This window comes from Mirounga leonina, unplaced genomic scaffold (assembly GCF_011800145.1).
Source record: "Mirounga leonina isolate KUSES-001 unplaced genomic scaffold, KU_Mleo_1.0 Mir_129, whole genome shotgun sequence".
Classification (NCBI taxonomy): domain Eukaryota; kingdom Metazoa; phylum Chordata; class Mammalia; order Carnivora; family Phocidae; genus Mirounga; species Mirounga leonina.
Window position 1 is genome coordinate 10151557 of NW_023270323.1, and position 24234 is coordinate 10175790.

General features: G+C 39.2%; 1 non-coding gene and 2 pseudogenes across 1 annotated transcript; 2 read left to right on the forward strand and 1 right to left on the reverse strand.

The window, feature by feature from the left end:
- The first annotated feature begins 1133 nt into the window (after positions 1 to 1133).
- On the forward strand, positions 1134 to 12380 carry LOC118010834 (annotated as a pseudogene).
- LOC118011002 lies at positions 11298 to 11404 on the reverse strand. Its single transcript, XR_004679395.1, has one exon. It is a non-coding gene; the product is annotated as a U6 spliceosomal RNA (small nuclear RNA).
- Positions 12381 to 18376: 5996 nt separating the features above from the next.
- On the forward strand, positions 18377 to 19634 carry LOC118010190 (annotated as a pseudogene).
- The last annotated feature ends 4600 nt before the right edge of the window (positions 19635 to 24234 follow it).

Genomic DNA, 24234 nt, shown 5'->3' on the forward strand with positions numbered 1-24234 from the left:
ATCTTGATTCCTTCCACAGTTTGGCCATTGATAGCACATCTTCTTATCCATATATCAATCGATGGAACTAGGGCTACTTCCAACTCTTGGCTATTGTAAATAATTCTGCTATAAACAGAGGTGCATGTATCCCTTTGAATTACTGTTTTTGTATTCTTTGGGTAAATACCCAGTAGTGCAATTGCTGGATCATAGGGTAGTTCTATTTTTAACTTTTTTGAGGGACCTCCATACTTTTTCTAGACTGGCTGCACTAGTTTTCATTTCCATCAACAGTGCAAGAGGGTTCTTTTTTCTCCATATCCTTGCCAACACCTGCTGTTTCTTGTGTTGTTGATTTGAGCCGTTCTGACAGGTATGAGGTGATATCTCATTAATGTTTTGATTTGCATTTCCCTGATGGTAAGTGATGATGAACATCTTGTCATGTGTCTGTTGGCCATCTGTATATCTTCTCTGGAGAAACGTCTGTTCATGTCTTCTGCCCATTTTTAAATTGGATTATTTGTTTTTTGGATGTTAAGTTGTGTAAGTTTATTAAGTTTATTGTATATGTTGGATACTAATCCTTTATTGGATATGTCATTTGCAAATATCTTCTCCCATTCTGAAGGTCGGCTTTTAGGTTTTGTTGATTATTTCCTTCACTGTGCAGCTTTTTATTTTGATGTAGTCCCAATAGTTTATTTTTACCTTTGTTTCCCTTGCCTCAGGAAAGGTATCTGGAAAAAAGTTGCTTTGGCTGATATCAAGGAAGTTACTCCCTGTGTTCTCTTCTACGATTTTTATAGTTTTAGGTCTTACATTTAGGTCTTTTATCCATTTTGAATTTATTTTTGTGGATGGTGTAAGAAAGTAGTCCAGTTTCATTCTTTTGCATGTTGTTGTCCAGTTTTCCCAGCACCATTTGTGAAGAGACTTTTTCTCATTGGCTATTCTTTCCTGCTTTGTTGAAGATTAGGTGACCATATAGTTGTGGGTTTATTTCTGGGTTTTCTATTCTGTTCCATTGCACTGTGTCTATTTTTGTGCCAGTACCATACTGTTCTGATTACTACAGCTTTGTAATAAAATTTGAAGTCCAGAATTGTGATGCCTCCAGCTTTGCTTTTCTTTCTCAAGATTGCTTGGGTTATTTGGGGTCTTTTGTGGTTCTACACAAATTTTAGGATTGTTCTAGTTTTATGAAAAATGCTATTGGTAGCCCACCTAGAAGCAGCTTCTCAGCTCCTTCTGGAATGTCTGTCAGGTTCAGCCTACTCGCCTCCACTCCAGCCTCCACTCCGGCCTCCACCATGTCCATCAGGGTGACCCAGAAGTCCTACAATATGTCCACCGCTGGCCCCTGGGCCTTCAGCAGCCGCTCCTACACGAGTGGCCTGGCTCCCACATCAGTTCCTCCGCCTTCTCCTGGGTGGCGGCAGCAGCAGCAGCAGCTTCCGGGATGGCCTGAGCAGCAGCATGAGTGCGGTCGGGGGGCTACAGCAGCAGGGCCAGGAGCATGGAGGGCATCACAGCTGTCTCAGTGAACCAGAGCCTGCTGAGCCCCCTTAAGCGGAGGTGGACCCCAACATCCAAGCTGTGCACACCCAAGAGAAGGAGCAGATCAAGAACCTCAACAACAAATTTGCCTCCTTCATCAACAAGGTGAGGCACCTGGAGCTGCAGAACAAAATTCTGGAGACCAAGTGGAGCCTCCTATAGCAGCAGAAAACCACTCGGAGCAACATAGACAACATGTTCTAGAGCTACATCAGCAACCTCCAGAGGCAGCTGGACACCCTGGGCCAGGAGAAGCTGAAGCTGGAGGTGGAGCTTGGCAACATGCAGGGGCTGGTGGAGGACTTCAAGAATAAATATGAAGAGGAGACCAAAGAGCGTGAGACATGGAGAATGAATTTGTCCTCATCAAGAAGGATGTGGATGAAGCTTACATGAACAAGGTAGAGCTGGAGTCCCGCCTGGAAGGGCTGACCAACAAGATCAGCTTCTTAAGGCAGCTCTATAAAGAGGAGATCCGTGAGCTGCTGTCCCAGATCTCAGACATGTCCGTGGTGCTGTCCATGGACAACAGCCGCTCCCTGGACCTGGACTGCATCATTGAGGAAGTCAAGGCCCAGTACGAGGACATCACCAACCGCAGCCGGGCTAAGGCCGAGACCATGTACCAGATCAAGTACGAGGAGCTGCAGACACTGGCTGGGAAGCACGGGGATGACCTCCGTCACACGAAGACGGAGATTTTTGAGATGAACCGGAGCACCAGCCGACTCCAGGCTGAGATTGAGGCCCTCAAAAACCAGAGGGCTGCCCTGGAGGTGGCGATTGCTGATGCTGAGCAGCATGGGGACCTGGCCATTAAGGACGCCAATACCAAGGTGGCCGAGCTGGAGGCCGCCCTGCAGCGAGCCCAGCAGGACATGGCCCGGCAGCTGCGCGAGTACTGGGAGCTCATGAACGTCAAGCTGGCCCTGGACATCGAGATTGCCACCTACCACAAGCTGCTGGAGGGCGAGGAGAGCCAGCTGGAGTTTGGGATGCAGAATATGAGTATCCATACTAAGACTACCAGTGGCTACTCAGGTGGCCTGAGCTCGGCCTATGGGGGCCTCACAAGCCCCGGCCTCAACTATGAGCCTCCAGCAGACGTGTCTGAGATACTGAAACAAACCCAGAACTACTTATATCCAGTCCTAATTTTTAAGTCATTTTGGTCTTATACACTTCACTTGAGGCTGAAAGCACTAATACCTCTAGCATTTCCTATAGAGCACTCATATACCCACTGTATTAGTTTCCTAGGGTTGCTGTAACAAAATACCACACACTGGGTGCCTTAAACAACAGAAACTGATCAAGGCTTTAACTCTCAATTTACAGGAAATATAGAATTGGAGGACTAATAAAAGACACCACAGGGATTCAATTAGCAAAATCCAGCATTAGCCTGATACCTTACATAGAATAAATGTGGACACTTTCCTTTTTCTATTTTTTGGAATAGTTTGAGAAGGAGAGTTGTTAACTCTTCCTTAAATGTTTGGTAGAATTCACCTGTGAAGCCATCTTGTCCTGGACTTTTGTTTGTTGGGAGTTTTTAGATTACTAATTTAATTTTGTTACTAGTAATTGGTCTGTCCAAATTTTCTATTTCTTCCTGATACAGTTTCAGAAGATTGTATGTTTCTAGGAATTTGTCCTTTTTTCCAGCTTGTCCAGTTTATTGGCATATAATTTTTCTTATAATTCTTATAATTCTTTGTATTGCTATGCTGTTGGTTGTTACTTCTCTTTCATTTTTGATTTTGTGTCTTCTCTCTTTTTCCTTGATGAGTCTGCCTAAAGGTTTATCAATTTTGTTTATCTTCTGAAAGAACCATCTCTCACTTTCATTGATCTTTTCTAATTTTTTTAGTCTCCATTTCATTTAAGTATCTTTTGATATATAGGTCTCTCCCCATGCACCCCTGGAACCCTAGCCCTGCAACTTATTTGTTGCAAAAAACTGGTCCAGTAGGTTGTTAACAACGTGGATTTTGCTAATTGAATCCCTGTGGTGTCTTTCTGTTGTTTAAGGCACTGGATATAAGTAGTTCTGGGTTTGTTTCAGTATCTTGATGATGTCAACAAGGACCCAGCCTCTTTTCCTGCTTTCTTTAACTGTCTGCAGTGTGATAGCAATGAATCTCTTCATGGTTATAAAATGGCAGCAGTTGTTCCAGGTGTTAGATCCTTAAGTGACAAAGTGCAAAGGTAGGAAAGGATGGCAAGGTGTTCTACTTAAGGCTATCCTAGCAAAGTCTCCCTTTGTTTCATTGGTCAGAACTAGGTCACATGGCCATTCTCAGCTGCAAGGAAGGCTGGGAGAATGAGTACAGTTTGTTCTCTCCAACACCCATTTCCAGGAAATGAAATAGTACCTACACATTGGTAAGTAGTTAAGAGAATGGATTCTGGAATCAGACTGCATGGGTACAAATCTCATTCTACTCAACCAAATATCTGAACTTGACCAAATTATTTAACATCCTGTGCCTCAGTTCCTTCATTAGTAAAATGGATGTCATAGTAATATAGAGCATAAGGTTATTGAGAAGAAGATATCTATATCTACATCTATCACCACACCAGTGTTAGGCATATATTGTTATTACTATTACTGTAATTATTATAATTATCAAGAGCTGGATTCTTACATTCTTAGTCTCTCTTGTCCTAGGATATGTGTGTTCTTTAGCTCTGTCAGTCGGACCCACTCTTGCCAGGCTTTTATCTAGAAGCCCATGAGGCAAGAAAAAGGACTCTATTCTGAGAAGGCACTGGCAACTTTATCCCATCTGTAGAAGCACCAAAAGCAGAGGTTCTAGAAAGAGTTCCCAGTGCTTGGGATTAGAACTCTTGAGTCCAGGTTTCTCGAGTGGGCTGAGTCTTAATATGATTTGGGGTTGTGTTTCTGACTACAAGTCTCCAAATCTGGTTCTCAAGTCTTTCTGAAAATGTGGTAAGCTAGCTAAAATCCCTTAATAAATTAATTTTTCTGCTTGAACTAGCCACAATTGGTTTCTGTTGTTTGCAGCTGAGGACTTTGAGTAATAGAATTAAAAATGAAGAAGAGCAAATTTTGGAGATGGAGAGAGACCAGGTGTTTGTGACATCATTCAGATTCTTGGATACAGCTACAAATGGAAGCCAAAACTCCCCTTTCCCCTTGATTTTTCAGTTGTATGAACCAATGAATTCTCCTTTTCTTTAAGCCAATTTGGGCTGAGTTTTTTAAATCCCAACTGTTACAATATTGTATTTTTCTTCTCTATTCTTATGTCCTTTATCTTTTCGTGCATTTGTGATAAAATTTAAAATAAATAATACTTTTATTTAATAAATAATACTTAAAAAAAGCTGGCCCATATAATCCTCATGGAGGCTGTTCATTACTGTGATCCAGTTCTATTAACAGGGCCAGGCATCTGTTTTCTCTTTAATATCAGTTGAAGTCAGAACAGAATTTGACACTGTTACTTCCATTTTTCTTTCCTATAAATTCTTCAGTTGTTTTAGCTTTCCATTTTCTTTGTAAAATTAACTCATGGGAAGTGAAAGAAAATGCATGATTTTTTCTGATTTCTAAGTACTATTAACTTAAAACACACTTGACACTTATTAATGTTTAAACATTAAAAACTCACACAGCTGCATGTACTTTTATAATAATCTGCCTACATTGCATTGTAAAAACAGAAAGTACACATCCACTCAAATTGATGGTCTCCTCCCAGTGAAAGTGTTTCTAGAGTACAGAGTATAATTTGCTAAAATCTTTGACATCGGGGTTCTTTTTTTGTCATTATAATTTCTGGCACATGCATTTTACACAAATATTGGTCAAGGGATATTGCTCTTCTCTTCCCAAAGTTACTGCTTCTCAAATGTTTGTGAAACACAAATATATACTTTTAAAAAGCTTTTATGGAACAGGCTCACGTGGGTCAATGAGTTTACTCACTGGCATGTGATTTGGATTTTCATCAAACCAGACAATCATGATGAAACCAAAATGAAAATGTCAACTTATTTGAGTGGATACAACTGTGTTATTTAGAAAAATTTAAAAGCATGTGGACATAACATACTGACACAAACATAATATTAGACTTCTTTTTGTTCTTTAGTTTTAAAAATATAGTTCATTCTTATGATTACAAAAAAGTAAATATATTAACTTTGTTAAACTTCAGGAAAATTCAAAAGGAAAAAAGTATCCATAATGTCACCATCAGATATAACTAATATTTTGGAATAGTGTCTTTAAATCTTCTAACTGGGCATAGATTTTTTTAAAATATATTTTTTCTTTTTTTGAGATAATTACCTCCATATAATTTGGTATAATGCTTTTTTATTAACTTCATTACAAAATAATTTAAAAACATTGATTTTGCATCATCTGCAATTTTAATAAAATTACTGCATTGCCTGACACTGTTACTTTGCTTTCAAATATGGGAATGTACAAAATTATGGAACTATAATCCTAATTTATAATCACTACAGATATAAAATAAAGTCTTAGTTTTTATAGTCTTATGTATTTGGTATTGTTAGGTTAAAAAATATAAATAATCTTATTTAATCTTCTAAATTATCTTGAATGATATATAAAAGAAGTAGCATTAGCTTAATTGAGGTGGAGCTGGGGCCAAGGGAGTAGGATTGAATGTGTACTATAGGAAGTCAGGAGACCTGACCAGCCAAATGAATCAACTCTGTGACTGTGATAATTACTTTTTTGTGTCAAATTTGCTAGACTGTGGTGCCTAGTTGTTTGGTCAAATGCCAGTCTAGATGTTGCTGTAAAGGTATTTTTTAGATGTAATTAACATTTACAGGGTGCCTGGGTGGCTCTGTCAGTTAAGTGTCTGCCTTTGGCTCAAGTCATGATCCCAGGGTCCTGGGATCGAGCCCCACGTGGGCTCCCTGTTCAGTGGGGAGCCTGCTTGTCCCTCTGCCTGCCGCTCTCCCTGCTTGTGTGGTCTCTCTTTCTCTCTCTCTCAAATAAATAAAATTAAAATTAAAATCTTAAAAAAACCCATTTACAATCAGTTGACTAAATGAATCAAATTATCCTCTGCTTATATATGGGTGGACCTAATCCAATCAGTTGGACCTCATCCAATCTGTTGAAGGCCTTAAGAGCAAAGGCTGAGGTTTCCTGAAGAAGGAGAAATTCTGCCTCAAGACTTCAACATGGAAATTTTGCCTGAGTTTTAAACCTTTTGACTCAAACCTGCTGGCCTATCCTATAGATCTTGGATTTGCCATTCCCTACAATCATATGAGCCAATTTCTTAAATCTCTCTCTCTCTCTCTCTATACACACAGAGAGAGAGAGAGAGAGAGTTGTTTGTTCTGTCTTGTTTTTTAGTGTATCAGACAAAATATAAAGTTGGCAACTTTAAACCAGTCATCCAATTTGGGAAATTTTTACTAGTTCACATAATTTAAAAATCAGAGGGCCACCGTCTTAGATAATCCCTTCCAATTCTAAAATTCTAAAGCTCTAAGGTAATATATTAGGGATTCACCAAGTTAGAAATCAAATCAATAAAAAGAGAACACAAAACATTATAAAGACAAGAAAAGAAATTATTTGTTGGTTTTTAACTATTTCAGATTCTTAACGTCACCCCATATTCTGTACATGATAGAGACCACTGACTCTGAATTCATAAAATGCAGTTTCCCCATCCTATGGGTGAATACTGCAGCCTCAATTCCTGGTAGAGGTTAACATTTACTATGACTTTATTTGAGCCTTCCAATTTTTTCATGGTTAGATAAAAGAGATTATCTGAACCAGCTTCACTAAAATAAATTTTTTTATTTTAATATGATGGAGCAAGGTCACCAGAAAGTCAGGCCCTATGAAGAGGAAAGAAGAGACATGTCCTTTTCCTTTCTAGTAAGCTTAATGTCCTCATAAATGGACAGCACAAAAGCTAAGAAAAGCTGGTTTTCCCTATATAACTAGTTTTAAAATTCAGCCTCGGTAGTGAAAACCGATCAGTAGTCCTTTGACAGGTGACTCTTCAGTGGGTGTAAAGGTGAAATTATAAGTACAGTGATTTACTTGTAAGCCAATAATAGGTGTGCCTAAAGAGCTGTGCAACCAGGAATCAAATTGGCACTGCAGTGGCTGCATTTGGGTAAATCAGTCGATTGTCCACCATAACTCTTGTGGATTATCCCTGTTTAGGGAGAATTAAAATTAATTCATTTATATATAATCTTCAGGAAAATCATTAAAAGCTCCCCCCATAAGACATTAAAAAAAGATTTATAAACCTTAGAGTTTAAGATATTTTTCCAAACTAAAGTATATCTAATTTTAACTACAGTGTTATATTTTGGGGGTCTTCCAAATATTTTCCTCTAATTACATTTGTGCTGAATTCTTCAATTTTGTTGATTTGATTCAATTCTATATAAAAGGCATAGATTATTGTCATAGATCCAGATATATATTGAAAAAATATAGTTGATTTTCATTTAAAAGTTCCAAGTTTCATTTTCTCATTCATCAGGAATACCTCATCTTCCCACACAGCTTTTGCAACATAAATAGGTTTTGATTTTCTACTTTCTTTCTTTTTAAAAAATATGGGCAATTGAAGATGGGTTTTTAATTCTTTCTTGTTCCCATTTCCTGACTCCGTCCAGGGTTTCCATCTATATTGTTGTTCACAAGCATTTAGACATATTTAGTGTCAGGGTATAAATGTATTCACTACTCAGCGACAGAAATGACTTTTCTTTCAACAGGGACAATAGAATCAACGGCTCTGGCTCAATGATGTCTTTGTCTGAATCTTCCTTTTTAATGTTTATGTCAGTTACATACCCATTAACTCTAGCTAAGTTGCAGGGCACCTTTGACCAAGAACACTTAAGTAGAGGTTAACAAATTTGGCTGGAGGTAACTAAGAGAAGTGACATCACAGTGAGTCACATGTCTGGTGCTCCCACTACTGTGACATTCATGATGTAAATTCCCAGGATGGTTCAATTTTATCAGCATTTGAGAGAATAAAGAAACGTTTAAGATGCACAGAAAATCCATCTTCATCTGCTTTGTTTATGGCAAGGGACATTCAAGAGACAGGCAAGACAAGCAAGTGGTGAAGCAATCAGCTATAAATAGTAGAGCCTGTGTTTGTTCGAAGACAGTATGTTCTGTACAGCACTGTGGGTATTTGGATTCTTGCAGAATTAACCTAAAATTTGCAAGTGCAGATGAGAAAAGTAAAGAAAAGAAAAAAGAAAAAAATACCCAAGAGAACATAGCACATCATCCTGGTATTCAGGGTTCTGTTTAGGTTTCATTCTAGTCGCAAGATCGAAAATTTCTATTTTGCCTCCATTGTCTGCTTTTGCAGGGCAGCTCCACAAACTCCATTAATATCCATTCATTTATCGAGCAGTGGAAAGTGTAAAGAAGCCCTCCACGTCCGGGCTTACTGAGTATGACAAACTCCCTTTATTTCTCCTATGAGCGGAAAAGGTGGTTTGGGATAAGCATGATGAGAAGATTAGAAACCAGGCATACGTGCACATGCGTTTTTCCCCCATCAAGGTTGAGTGAGCTCACCAAAGAAGAGAAGGAGGTGACTCGGTGCCCTTGATGTTGTCGTCTCTAGTCCTAGGTCCTGCCCGGGGGCTTCCATAGATGTCACAGCATCTAAGGCATCTGCCTACTCAGCATTCTGGTCAGCAGTCTGCTTTCATAGACTGGAGAGTGTGTCCATTTCCGTGCCAGGCCAGCAACAACAAAAGTTGTAATCCTGCCCCGTGAGAGAGCACAGGTGAGTACCTCAGAGCCTAGTGCGATGTAGTGGTTGCATCTGTTTCTGTAACCTTATCCAAGCCCTCGCATGTGGTCCAGTCTCAGAGTGGCGTTCCGTTCAAGAAGCGGAGTTCTCACCCAAACATGTTTTAAAGGTATTCGATGTATTGATTGCATATCTTGAGAAAGCAATAAAGTGCATACAACTAATGGCCTGTTTGGGATATTTCTTGGATCCCCATTCTTTCACATCTCGTACTCTTTGACACTCCAGATTCTCACTTGCCCGCTCCAATTTCCTCTTTTGCTAGGTCTTTCCCTTCCTCTTGCCTCTTGGGTTCTGTGGTAGTCTCCATTTTCCAATTCTGCATTCCCCCAAACTAGAAGAGTTTGGCAGAGATAGACTGGCTTCAGAGCAAGTGGATAGAAATTGGCCTGATAAATTAGGAGTCAATTGAGAATCTGAATACTCCCTTATGCATATTTGTTATCATATTTATTTTATAATGCTAATACTTCCCACCACAAGTTCTAGTGTTTGTGCTGCTTTCCCTGTGTTGTTTGATATGTTCTATCCTTTTCCCATTTCCCACGCTAGCCTAGCCATCCATCCATTGCCGAAGTATTTTTTGGTTGTGGTGGTTGTTAAGATTGCACTTTTTTTAGTTCTCTCTTATCTCTGATTTCTCTCTATTTCACTTCACTGTCTTCTTGCTAATTTAGAATACCTCCTCAGATTCAGGCCATGTATCCTCTCCCCCTATCCTGAATTTCCTGAACCCTGGGGAAGGGACTAACAGATAAAACAAGGACAGAGCAGAGGCTAGGGACAAAATAAGGAAGATGCACCAGTTTGGGCAGGAAAAATTCAGCATGCAAGGTGAGGCAGATGTTGATACAGAGAGCAGGAGGTAAGGGTAGAGGGTTTGTCTCTGGGAAAGAAGATCATTTAAAAACTTCATCACAGGCTCCTAGAACGGTTCAAAGAGAAGGGTTCTAAAAATGTCTTGAAGAATGGAAGCATCATCGGAATAATCACACAGCTTTTCAAGGGCATGATTTTGAAGGTGACAAAACCATCTGAAGTTTTACCTTATACTGTGTTTAGGAAAGAATCACTCCCGTGACTTCATAGCCATGTCTCCTACATTCTGTGCTATTATCCTTAGCATCTCTGAAATAAAGTTTGGCCATCATCACTAATCGTGCAGATGTGGCCACCTTTCTTTCCTTTCTTTTTTTCTTTTTTAAACAGAGTGCACCTGAAAGATTAGACAAGGGAGTAAGGCACTAATATACTTCTAAAATGTACACTGTTTAGTAACTATCTGGGAAACCTAAATGCTCTGTCATTTTGCTTTCTCATGTAGGCCGTTGAGAGCTGTTTGTTGCCCTAATGAAAAAAATATGGGAGTCCTCCAGCAAGAGCAAAGAGGTTGGATGTAATGAACACTGGGTGTCATATACAACTGATGAATCACTGAACTCTACCTCTGAAACAAATAATACACTATATGTTAATTAATTGAATTTAAATAATTTTTTAAAAAAGAAAAATAAGAGTAAAGAGGTTAAAATAGGCAACAAATGGCTTTCAGAGAGGGTTCTCGGGAATCTGAACAAGTAAGCCCTCATTTCTTCAGCCCTGCCTCTCACTGTTTTTCTGATAGAGTAAGTCTATTTCTTGCCCTTTGCTTTCACATCTGGAGCTAATGTCTTTCAGCTTCCCTTTAGCCACTCCTACCCCTCCATTGTTTAAGGATCAGATCAAGTCCAAACTCTCCCAAGACTCTCTTTTCCCCCAGATCACATTAATGTTTACATTCTCCAATTTCCTATTGAAAAATTTGGGTTCTTGCATTGTTTAGAACTCACTAGTCCTGTAATGTTGCCATAGATGTTAGTTTTGTTTCTGTACCATACAACAAAGGTTTCTCTCTTTTTTTGTTTTTATTTTAAAAATATGGAACGCTTCAAGAATTGGCGTGTCATCCTTGTGCAGGGGCCATGCTAATCTTCTCTGTATCGTTCCAATTTTAGTATATGTGCTGCCGAAGCGAGCACAACAACAAAGGTTTCTGAAGACTAGAATTATTATGCGTCTTTTGTATTTTCTACCCATCTAAGTACGTAATGCATAATGAATCTTTGGTAAATATTAACTAAGTCTAGTTAATCAACAAGTAAATACCCAAAAGTTCAGGATAAAAGACTGTTCTCTGGTAATAAAGAGTTAATAAAGGTCCAAGTCTTGGGAGAACTGTTTAAAATCTGGACTAGAGAAAGTTAAATATTTTGTGGAATCCACTCAATGTATACATAGGTCAGAATATATTAATTATGGTTATTTTTTAGAAAGATGTTTTTCGCACAAGCTACATGCTGAGAAACTGTTATACCAAATTATTGGTTAACCTGTTGTTCAACAAGAAAACAAACTTGACACCTGCAGAGAATTTGTGTGGTCGACCTCCCGTAATATGACTCAATTTTTCTGATTTAAGTGATAACTTCTACCTAAGTTTTAGATCCAACCATAGCTACCCCCATTTCTTAAGCTGTTAAAACATTGCATTTACTCATAAAAATGATCAAATGGAACATTAATCAGCTTAATGGGCTAAATACAAATCTGGCAAAGATCTAGAATGCAACAATAACCACAGCAGGGCAAGGAGACAACAAAACGAAGGTTGAGTCAACTCCAGACTTAAATAATGTGTAAAAACTACAGAGTTTGCATATATAAAGGGTTAAAAATGTTTCTTAGATCATTGGTTAAAAAACTATCTGTGTGGGAGAGCAGGCAAAAAAGTTTGCTCCCCTTTTTCTTTCTTTAAAGGTTAAAGCTGAAGGGGAGCCTCTGAAGCACTCTGTTCATTTTTGTTTTGGTAGGCGGAGTTCACTAACCAAAATGACAACAAACACTGGAACTGGGGACTTACTCTATGGCATCTGTTCAAACCTCTTAACACCAGAGATGTTTTCCTGTCTGATGTATAAGCCAACCAAGCACAAATTAAAAGCAGATGCTCCATAGTTCTCTGAGAATATTTATAGCTTGGAGTCTCCACTTCCTGGTCACCTCTCTACAGCAGATCATCCTGAAGCGGTAGTGAACATTTTGCAATAATGAATGCCCCATTATAGCAGAGTTCAACTTCTCTGTTTTGAAATTAGGTTACCCATTTTCTTTCCTCAGTGGAAAAAAAAATATCTTTGCAAAAGGAACTTGAAGCATTTTCCGTACTACATATGTCCTAATTATAAACTCAGAATTTGATGTGTTAACCAAAAATAAGAAGGACAATTTTACTTCTACTTGAATTCCCTCACTTGGTAAATTTCATTTTGGTATAGCCTGTTTTTCAGAACAGTAGGTTGAAATATGGAGAACAGCGACATTCATAAAAATAGAATGCAAAACTTTAGGGTTTCATTGAAAGATACAAATATGCCATTTGGATTCGTAAATCTAGGCTACCAATATTTATTATGTGCAAATGCATAGAGCAGATATTATGGGGATTCAACAAAGAAGCACAATTGTTGCTCTTTGGCTTCATTGAACTTGACATCATTGGGAAGAGAATGTTTGAGTGCATAAAAATGGAAGTTAACAACAGAAAATAATACAATAGGTGTTGCCTGTATTTATACAGAAAATGGTAATTCAAGAGAGAGATTTTAACTTAGCCTGAAATTGACATTCTTTATTATGAAATACAGTAAGAGCAGTCTCACTTGGGAACAGAGTATGGAATAATGGAAAAAGGAAATGTATTAATTTACTCAGAAAATGCCAATACCCTCAAAGAGATAAAGCCCTGGAGTAGGAGCAGTGAATACAAGAAGAATTAGAGCCCCCAGAGAGGTAATGTGCCCACATAAAATGTGTCCAAATTTTTGCTTCCTGAAGCAATCTCAGAGTTCCCATTCTACAAAATAATTATTGTCCTCTGTCTTCTTGAAACTTTATTGTAAGTGACACTTTATTCCTTGGATGGCTTTCTTTTGACTCTTCTTTTCCTTCCTTAAACTCCACCTCCCTCCATGAAGTACTTCCTACCAAATAAAGGAGGGGGTAATGAGGCCTTCTCCACCCAGAAGCAACTGATTGAAATGAGCATGTCCTCAACTTGCTTCACTCCCCACCACACAAAATGCACTTACCACTTGTCTCAAATACAGTATCAATCAGAGGGTATTTAGTTCGTGTGGTTTCTGTTTAGTTGTCTTTCTCCTTTTTCTGTCGGTGTGTTTCTATCCAAGACAACCATGAGCTCCAAACAATATTTAACACGGCTCTATTAAGCAAATTAATGCTTCAAATGACAATTCAGGTTAAGAATAAATATAGTGCCTTAGACATTTAAAAAGGAATTCATTTTGGGCGCCTGGGTGGCTCAGTTGGTTAGGCGACTGCCTTCTGCTCGGGTCATGATCCTGGAGTCCCGGGATCGAGTCCCACATCGGGCTCCTTGCTCGGCGGGGGGTCTGCTTCTCCCTCTGACCCTCCCCCCTCTCATGTGCTCTCTCTCTCTCATTCTCTCTCTCAAATAAATAAATAAAATCTTTAAAAATAAATAAATAAAAAGGAATTCATTTTATTTTAACATTTGTAAGTCATAGCAGGGCTTACGGAGAAAATTTCCAACCCTTAAGTAGACTACACAGGTGTCATCATTTTAAAAAATGAGACATTTCAAATCTTTTCTCTTTACCAACTCATAATTGTTGAAGTGTTAAAAATGATGCAACAGAAGTGAAAAATTTGGTGAGGTAGGGACACAGAGGGAGTAATGGAATCTAGAAGGATTCTAAGAGCATAGATGTGACATAGGACCATAAAACTCCCTATAAATTACCTAGAGATTTCAGTGACCCCCAACACCTCCATTCCTCAGCACTGAGATGCCTATTCTGTTTCTTCTCATCAGATAATTAGGTTCCCATGAAAGACAGGGCAATAGTTGCCCTCGGATCCCCTCCTCCACACTCCATTTCTTGTTAGCCAGCAAGCTATACCCATAGAGTTCCACAGAAAGAATAGCCCCTGAGGTCTCTGCCCCTTTTTTGTTTCATTGAATCTAAAACTGAAGACTTTCTTATCTGAACTTATTGTTCCACTGCATTTAATCTGTTGAAAGTTACTAGTAGCAAATTCCTGCCAACCAAAAAATTAAAAATTTTGCTCTTTGTGTTGAAATTGCACAGGCCCTGGATTCAGGTTTATAGATTTATATCCAATTTTTGCTTCTTCTGAGTTATTTGGTCATAGGCAACTAACTTAACATGTTCTTGTCTCAGTTTCCTTAAATGTGAGATGGCAATAAAATAATACAAAAAGGAATCATTATACTCACAATCGACACTAAACTCTAGCCTCTCTCTTATTAACTTGCAACCCGTCTTCAGAAAATATGGAATATTCTGGGATACCTTGGAACGCTGCTCATAGGGAGCATGATTTTCCTGAGATGATCAAGCTCTAAAGATAAAGTTGATAATGGGTCTCCAGACACACAGATGGCATCAGTGTGATTGCTAGGTACTACGTTCTGCCCTTTGCATAATGGGTAGCCCCACAGCAGGGAGAAACAAGTACTCTCAGAGGTGCCTATTCTGAATCATGAATTCACCTTGGACACTGGTAACTCTGTTGTATGGGCCCCCCAAAACTGTTGGCATATTTCACTGGCTATACTCTGTTCAAACCATTGGTATTTCTGGGTCCACTATTCTGCCTCTACAGAATTTTTTCTCTCATTTGGAAGGATCCTTCTCAAAAAATATTGCTAGGTTAATTTCCTTTAATATTTTCCTTGTCTCTCAAGACTTCAAATCCCCAAGAATAATAGTATTCTGTTAATGAAGTTAGTAATAGTAGTTGTTGATATATAATAATAGCAGTACTATAAGTAGCTGAGTTGTACATATCACTTACTAGGTGCCAGATACAGTGCTTTACATATATTAATTCTTTGAATCCTTCCAACAGCCCTCTGAAGAAGATACTATTCTAATCACCATTTTACCGACGAGGAAGCTGTGGCACAGTTTGGTTAGCAAGATACCCAAGTCTTATGGCTAGATAGTGGCAGAGCTGGGATTTGAGCCCACGCAGTCTGGTTCCCAAGTTCTTACTCTTCACCTCTATGATGTACAGCTTCTTTATTAATTAATTATAAATTAGAAAGTGACAGAAGCAGTATTCCTCAAAGCCCCTAACCTTAATCTGTGTATAAAATTGTCCCAGGTGTATACTCCTAGCTTCTTCCAAACTGGATGGAAAATTCCATTTACGTTTTTGTTACTTTTTATAACCATTCCATAACGTCATATCAGGAAGATGTCTTTAAAATAATCTGAAGCAAACGGCTTTTAAAAATTCAAATATTTATTCTTAATTTATAATTGATGAGAAAATACTTGCTGGATAGGGAGGGATTAGTATGTTCATAAACAAAAGTTCGGAGTGTGTGTGGAAAACAGTGAGTTATGTGTTTTGATTGGAGACTATGGGCGGGTAATAAATCTTGAAATTTGACAGGAAATATGCCTGGAGAGGTAGAATGTGGGCAAATCATGGAAGTCCTTGAAAGCCTGGGTTGGAGTTGTAACAAACTCTATAGACAGTGGGGGATCCTCTGAGAACTCTGTGGGGCGCCAGGGTCCAGGCTGACTTAGGGAGATTCCTGGAATGGTAGCAACTGAGGTTAAGAAGCAGAAGTAGGAAGATTAGGTAAAAGGCCTTTGAATACTTCCATTATATCTACCAAAAGACATGCAGGAATGTTTATAGCTCTGCATTCATAATAGCAGCTTTATTCATAAAATCTATAAATGGAATACGAAATAGTAATTAAAAGAGCCTGCTACTGTACACAATATGAATGAATCTCAGAGACATAATGCTGACTGAAAGAGGCCAGACAGAAAAGAATATATGCTAGATGGCATGACATGACATGTCCAATGACAAGAAGTTCAAGAACAAGGAAAACAAATCTGCGGTGAGAGAAGTCAGAATAGTTACCTCTGTGGAAGCAGATGGTGTCTATTGACTGAGAAGGGGCATGGGTTTTCCTGGGGTGTTGGAAGCATTTTATCTTTTGATCTGGATGGGATTACATGGTTTACATGCATACACCCTGCATATATATGTGAAAATTCATTGCATTGCACAGTATGATTTGTGCGCTTTGCAGTATATATGCTATACCTCAGTAAGAAGATTTTTAAAAAGATTATCATGATCAACTGTACTAATAATTATAGAAATCTCCCAGTGAAGAGTTCCCTTTATTTTTCTCTAATTGAAAAACAAAAAAACCAAAAACCCAGAGTATTTCTTCTTCTCCTACTTTAGATTTTCTTCCTGGTTGGTTGGGTGATCTCTCTGTAATTCACTGAATCAGTGGCGAGGGTGGAGGGGTTTAGGAAGAGCTGGAGAAAGGAGAAAAGGCTTTCAAGGTGGTGGAGGAGAGGGGAGGAAATGAATCAACCTCTTTGGGTGTGATGCAATGAAGGCTGTACCACTCAGAGGAGAGAGCTTCTCTTCCTCTTACAATGATTTCAACATAGCTTCTCTGTTTTTGTTTCCTTCCACCAAAGCCACTGTCTCATGTGAATGAAACAAGGCAGGTCCCTGTGATTAACCCATTTTCACATAAAATAACCAGGGACTATTTTTTTTAACTGGAAGCTAATGGGTAATTTGTTTATAGAGCATACAAAGGGTTTGTAGTAATTGGACTATATGAATACCTACAAATGTGTAAATGGAAAGTAAGTTGATTCTCTTGCAGGTTTACCTATATGGAAATTTGCAGTTCTGAGATGATCACATGGTTTTGTAAATAAGCTGATGGAAACCAGACTCAGATGTATTTATATTTTTTACAACTAGTGCATTTGAAAACTCTTTCAACAAATATTTGCTGAGCAGGTTCTATGTGTAAGATAATGCACTGGTGTTGTGGGGAAACCAAAATAAATGAGGTGTAGTGTTTGTCCCCAAGGAGGTTACAGTCTAGCAGGGAAGATCAGATTGGTGCCAAATAGCTGGTTGGCAGGAAGGTACATGATTAACTACCAAGAGAAAAGTACAGAGTTCTTGGTAGTTCAGAGACAGATGTGTGGGATTTCAACAGAAAAAGATGAACAAAACTCTTTGGAGAGAGAAGGGAACGATGGTACCAGTAGCTATTATTTTTATGCTACACTGTACAAGATGCTATCACATACTTTCTCACTGAGTCCTTGGAAGAACTCTGTAAAGTAGCTGTTATTCACTTCATATTCCTGATGAGTAAGTTGAAACATGGGGAGCGAGTGACTTTCCCAATTTAGAAGAGCCAGGACCTACACCCAAGTCTCTCTGATTCCATGGCTCACACAGTATGCTCTAAAGTTAAGAATGTGGACACTTGAGCTAGACTGACTTCGAATCCCAATCTCCTTACTTCCTGGTTTGGGGACTTCTTCCAAGCTATTTCATTTTTGCGTGTGTCTGTTTCTTCATTTGTGAACCAGGGTTAAAAATAAAAATTTACTGGGGCACCTGGGTGGCTCAGTCGGTTAAGCGTCTTCCTTTGGCTCAGGTCATGATTCCAGGGTCCTCCGCTGGAGCCCCGCATCAGGCTCCCTGCTCCGCGGGAAGCCTGCTTCTCTCCCTCTCCCATTCCCCCTGCTTATGTTCCCTCTCTCACTGTGTCTCTTTCTGTCAAATAAATAAATAAAATTGTTTAAAAAAATTTACTTCAGTAAGATTTAATGAGTTTACCTACATGAAGCATTTAGAACAGTTCCTGTATGTATGAATAGTATGCAAATGTTTGCTACTGTTATTTTTTTGAAAAAAAATTTATTTTAAAAATAATATATACTCTGCAGGAAATTGCTGAAATACCTAATAAGAGTCTGACACACTTGTTAGAGGCAAGACTGACACATAAAAATCATTAATGTTCTTTTATCCAGGAGTGATCTATTTGAAAATGTATTAGGTAAGGACGGTGTGAAAGCGGTAACATGGCGGCGGTGGCAGTGGTGGAGTTCCAGAGAGCCCAGTCTCTACTCAGCACCGACCGGGAGGCCTCCATAGACATTCTCCACTCCATCATGAAGCGTGACATTCAGGAGAATGATGAGGAGGCAGTGCAGGTCCAAGAGCAGAATATCCTGGAACTGGGGTCTCTCTTGGCAAAGACTGGACAAGCTGCAGAGCTTGGACGACTCCTGAAGTAAGTGCAACCCTTCTTGAATTCCATCAGCAAGGCTAAAGCAGTTCGTCTGGTCCGATCTCTTCTTGATCAGTTTCTTGATATGGAAGCAGCTACAGGGTAGGAGGTCGAGTTGTGTTTAGAGTGCATCGACTGGGCCAAATCAGAGAAACGAACTTTCTTACACCAAGCCTTGGAGGCAAGACTGGTGTCTTTGTACTTTGATACCAAGAGGTACCAGGAAGCATTGCATTTGGGTTCTCAGCTACTGCGGGAGTTGAAAAAGATGGATGACAAAGCCCTTTTGGTGGAAGTACAGCTTTTAGAAAACAAAACACACCATGCCCTGAGCAACCCGCCAAAAGCCCGAGCTGCCTTAACCTCTGCTCGAACTACAGCAAATGCTATCTACTGCCCCCCTAAATTGCAGGCCACCTTGGATATGCAGTCAGGTATTATCCATGCAGCAGAAGAGAAGGATTGGAAAACTGCATACTCCTATTTCTATGAGATATTTGAGGGTTATGACTCCATCCATAGCCCAAAGGCCATCACATCTCTGAAGTACATGTTGCTGTGCAAAATCATGCTCAACAACCCAGAAGATGTCCAGGCTTTGGTGAGCGGGAAGCTTGCACTTCAGTATGCGGGGAGACAGACAGAAGCATTAAAATGTGTGGTCAGGCTAACAAGAACAGATCACTGGCAGATTTTGAAAAGGCCCTGACAGATTATCGGGCAGAGCTCCAGGATGACCCAATCATCAGTACACACTTGGCCAAGTTGTATGATAACTTACTGGAACAGAACCTGATCTGAGTCATTGAGGCTTTTTCCTGAGTTCAGATTGAACACATATCTAGCCTCATCAAACTCTCCAAGGCCGACGCGGAAAAGAAATTGTCACAGATGATTCTTGACATGGGATCTTGGACCAGGGGGAGGGTGTCTTGATTATTTTCGATGAACCCCCAGTAGATAAAACTTATGAAGCTGCTCTGGAAACAATTCAGAACATGAGTAAAGTAGTGGATTCCCTCTACAACAAAGCCTAGAAGCTGACATAGAGTTGGATCTGTAGCGGTCCTTTGGAGAGTGTGTGTGGCAGGAAAGTGAAACCTTTGGGGAAAATGCTAGGAGATTCTTTTTTCTTTTTGTTCTACTTTTCGCTCAGAAAGTTTTAAAATCCTCATTTGATGCATCTGTATTCCAGCCAATAGGTGTGCCAGTTTTTGTGTAATCTTTACTGGCCCAACTTGGGAGTGGGGAAATTGCTTTAAAAAAAAGGTTATTCTAAATAAAAGGAAAAAGGCTTACACTAAAAAAAAAAAAAAAAAAAAAAGATGCAATTCAAGGTGGCAACAAAAGTTATCAAGTATTAAGTTTATTCCTTAATAAACATGTGCAAAATATTTACGAAGATTTGGAAAATACAGAAAAAAGGTCAATAGAAATGCTTTTCTGGCATGGGATGGGGAAAGAAGACATTGTAGATAAAAGGAATATCATGAATAAATACACTAAATGGGTGTTTGAGGGAATAGTTTGGTACAGAGTGGGTACACGAAATAGGGAGTGAGATTAAGGCACAAATATTCATTTTGAGTAAGGTCATAGATGGCTTCGAATGTTGGACTAAAGATTTGCAATTAATTTAACAGCTGGCAGGGAACCATTGCAGACTTATGAATAGGGAATAAGATGACCTCAGAAAAGGAAGATTCTCCAGGAGAAAAGAATTTAAGTAGGCTTGAATTTGCCTGGGACTGGGGGAAGATGAAAATGTCTGGATTTTAGGATGGTTAAAAAGGAAAATGAGCCTTTAAAAAATAATCCTACATAATAAATCAATCTTCTTGACAGTATTTTTTGTCTGTGAATTACTTAGTGATTATTAGAAATCTATTGAATCTGAGTAAATTGCTACTTGGGTTACCATCTGAATATCTATTCTGACAATGAGGAAATGGTAAACTTCAGGGTTTGGATTTATCCTGGTGTGTTTTGGGAATATGAAAATGCAGATACATATTGCCATGCTCTATATGAGAATATGAAAAGTCCTACTCAAAAAAATTTCTTGGCAAAAGTTGGTAAGTTTTTTGGAGGTAGCAATACTAAGGGATAACATTAATAATTTGTTATTTAATGGGATGGAATGTGAAACACGGGTTCTGTAAAGGCAAAAAGGGAAAGAAAATGAAAATGTATTGAATGGCTACTATATGCTCCATGTTACAGGATTCACTAACTTAATCCTGACAACAATACTGTAAGGTAGGAAATATTATCCCTATTTCACTTGGCATCAGATTTCCTCTTCATTAATTATTAATAATCAATCCCAGGTAAGTTACTTAACCTTTTTACCTTAGCTTCCTCATTAATTAAAATGAGGGAATAGTAATGCCCAAGTCCCAGGGTTGTCTGGATTAAATACAATAATATACATTAAATCCTTAGCCCAGTGCCTGGCTCATAAGAGCTAACATGTACTGACTTACATGCACCAGACACTGGGCTAAGAAATTTAAATTCATCATCTCATTAAATCTTCACACAAGTCTTCACACACTTTATTGTAACTCAATTGTTATTGTTGTTCTTCCAAGTAATAAGTTTTGTTATTATTTTTGGCAGCTCAGAGACCTATGTGTACAAGATCAAGAAATTAACAAGTGGCAAAATGATATTCAAATTTAGCTTTGTCTGAGGGCAAAACCCAGAAACTTTTAAGAATACCCCACATCAGAAAATGATAAGTTTACTAATAAATTCCCTAATTTTTTTTTTCTCTATAGAGCTTCTGATTTGGACTCTGATGTGAGAATAAGACATTTGTTAAGTACAAGATCACATTTTTGTGCTTTAAAATGGGCTTAAATGAAAATGTGATGCAGATTGGAAGAATGTGTGAAAATAAACAATGTTGCAGTAAGAGGAGAGACTATACTATACCAGCAATGGCTCTTGAGCAACTACAATTGTGCTCAGCCATTCAGCGTGGTATTAGTACAGAGTAGTGAGTGTTTATGGCCCAGCAGAAAGGATCTCTGTGACATTAGGCAGGAGATAAAGTCAAGCAGGTGAGAAGATATAATCACGTCGCTAATTTTAAATTCCATATCTAAGTTATAAACCCAGATCTCCCCAACCATTTGCTCATAACACAATTATAAATCTATAGGCAGCATCTAATTTACATTTAATAGAGGTGGATAAATCCATGACTTTGGGGTGAATATTTTGCAATCTATTTGGAGTGGAGGGATGAGGAAGAGATCTCTGAGACCATGATGAAAGAGCAACAGATTCTTCCTCAGTTACCACTGGGCTCATTTTAGGACTTAGGATTTCACATTTCTGATTAGTTTTGCAAGTTTAGGGACAGAGTTGAACCTCTAGAGGAGGTTTTAAAGATGGCCTAGTGGAAGGATTGAGGTGGGGGAAACACCTGAACTTGGCATCTGACAAGGAATTTATAGGAAAATAGAAATGTTGAGTGGGGATTTCCATTATGCTGTTTTGCTGTGTGGCATATGATGTCAACTTCTGAATATCTCCCATTAAATCTTTGGTAAAGTTTGCATTTGGGGGGCTGTTGCTCAAAGAATTTTTTTTGTTTGCTGTTGTTTTTGTGTAATGGGAGGATAAGGATCTGGGTCCTACTTTAAGATGAGGAGACCATACTTGCCAAGACTATAATTTTTTTCTAGCCTACAGAAATGATGGCCTTGAACTTTGATTTACCTATAGCACTCTCAGTTCATGTTTCTTTTTCTTAAATAAATTTCTGTTTATACAACATCTTGCTATCGTTGGGAAGGTGATATAAGTTCCCTGGGCTAGTTGGGGCAGGTAGGGCAAAATGCCAGGTCAGAATATCAAGGGACTGACACAACAAAATGTGGCACTATGATGAACTAAATGGACCCTGATCGGGTCTGGTACACATGGCCTCTTGAGACGATTCCTTCTTTGGTAATAGACCAAGATTGGGGGCGCCTCACATGTGTCATTAACTGAGACTCTCTGACCTGGGAGCTGGGAACAAGCTTCTTTTGGGAGATCCGTTTACTTGTCAGAGAGTTAGACACCCGAAAGTCGACACTGACACACCATCACACATGTGACACTGACATACATAAATTCCCTAGATCAGCAAGAGTAGGTCCTTTTGGGAGAGTGTTCTCACATAACATCAATTATACTTGGCTACAGGACTAATTTGCTTAGTTAAAGCAAGGGAAGAATCCCTACCCTCTGTGTTGCTTGCACTGTCCACTCGGGCCTCAGGGTGGAAGCTAAACGTCCTATTGTCCTCTGGCTGAAAAAATCCGCAGCTGGTGAATTTGTGACCTATTCTCTCAGCTGGATCAGGACCCGGTGGTCTTCCTTGGCTGACTTGGCCTTACCTGGGCTGTTGCTGACATTACAAGTTCCTTGAATCTCTGCCATGTCATCTGTGCAGTCCTTATCTTGGATATATCCTATAGTCTTTATCTCTTGGATATATATATATATATATATATATATATCTCCTTATATACATATATAAGGATATACATATATCCTCATTCACTATGGCTGTCCTTTGGCAAGATTTCCAGCCCTCTGATTAACTATTTCTTCTGTCCCTACTCTGGGGCACGTTGGAATTTTGGGGTTCCTCGGTTACACTTGAGAGCCAGGGGAGAAGCACAAGTGCTAACTGGTCTGCCTGTCTGGCCAATAACAGCACACCACTGCATTTCTGTCATTTCTGAGGGAGCATCTTTGTGGACGTTGTGTTTCCCTGTGAGTCTTTATGTCTTCTTGGCTTGTTCCCTGGAAAGCCAGGCAATTGTTCATTCGGCTCTAGGAGGTCTCCATCTCTTCATGAAACTTCTCTAGGTCTTCTAGCTCTTTGCCTCCTGGGCTGAAGTTCAGGGAAGTCTGGACCATACATCTCTGACTTCCTGTATCCTTGTTCCTCTCACCAGGGTCTTCCTCCTTGCTTCCTTCCTCTGCCTGTCACTTGAAATTGCACATTTCTCTTCTCATCTAATCTTTCCTATTCCAGCCTTATTCTTGGCTTTAAAAGTATGTGGTGTATGGGGGAGAAGGGAGGAAACCTAGCTTACTAATAAAAGAACACACAGTAGATGTAACTACATTACTAAATTAGCAGTATGTGTAAACCTCCTGGAGGTATTTGCATTTGGAAGGAAGAGGCATTGGCTGGGGAAGGATTGTTGGTTTTGTGTATGTGTGTGTGAACATGCATGCAGGGGTGGGGGCGTTGGGGATGGAAATCTGTTTTGGACCTTTCTGGGTGTTTCTTCAGGACCACTCTCCCCTAAACAAACTCTTGACTCTGGGTCGACTGATGTGCTCCCCCTCCCATTCCTTGTTCTCTTTGGGTGTTCTCCCCACCTGCTGGCCTGTTCTCCGTCTACCTACCTAAATCCTGTCTGTGGGTGCCTGCTTTTGCTTTTGTACAAATAAGAGTTTGTGTGGTATTTATAAGCTTGTCTGGCGGCCCATTTGGCACTTACCTTATACTATTAATTAGCCTTTTCTGTATATATGTGCTTTAAGCAAGATTGAAAACATTACAGGAGCAGGAATTCTCTCTCCCTCAAAAAAAAAAAAAAAGAACATACATTAGAAAGAATTTAAAATATA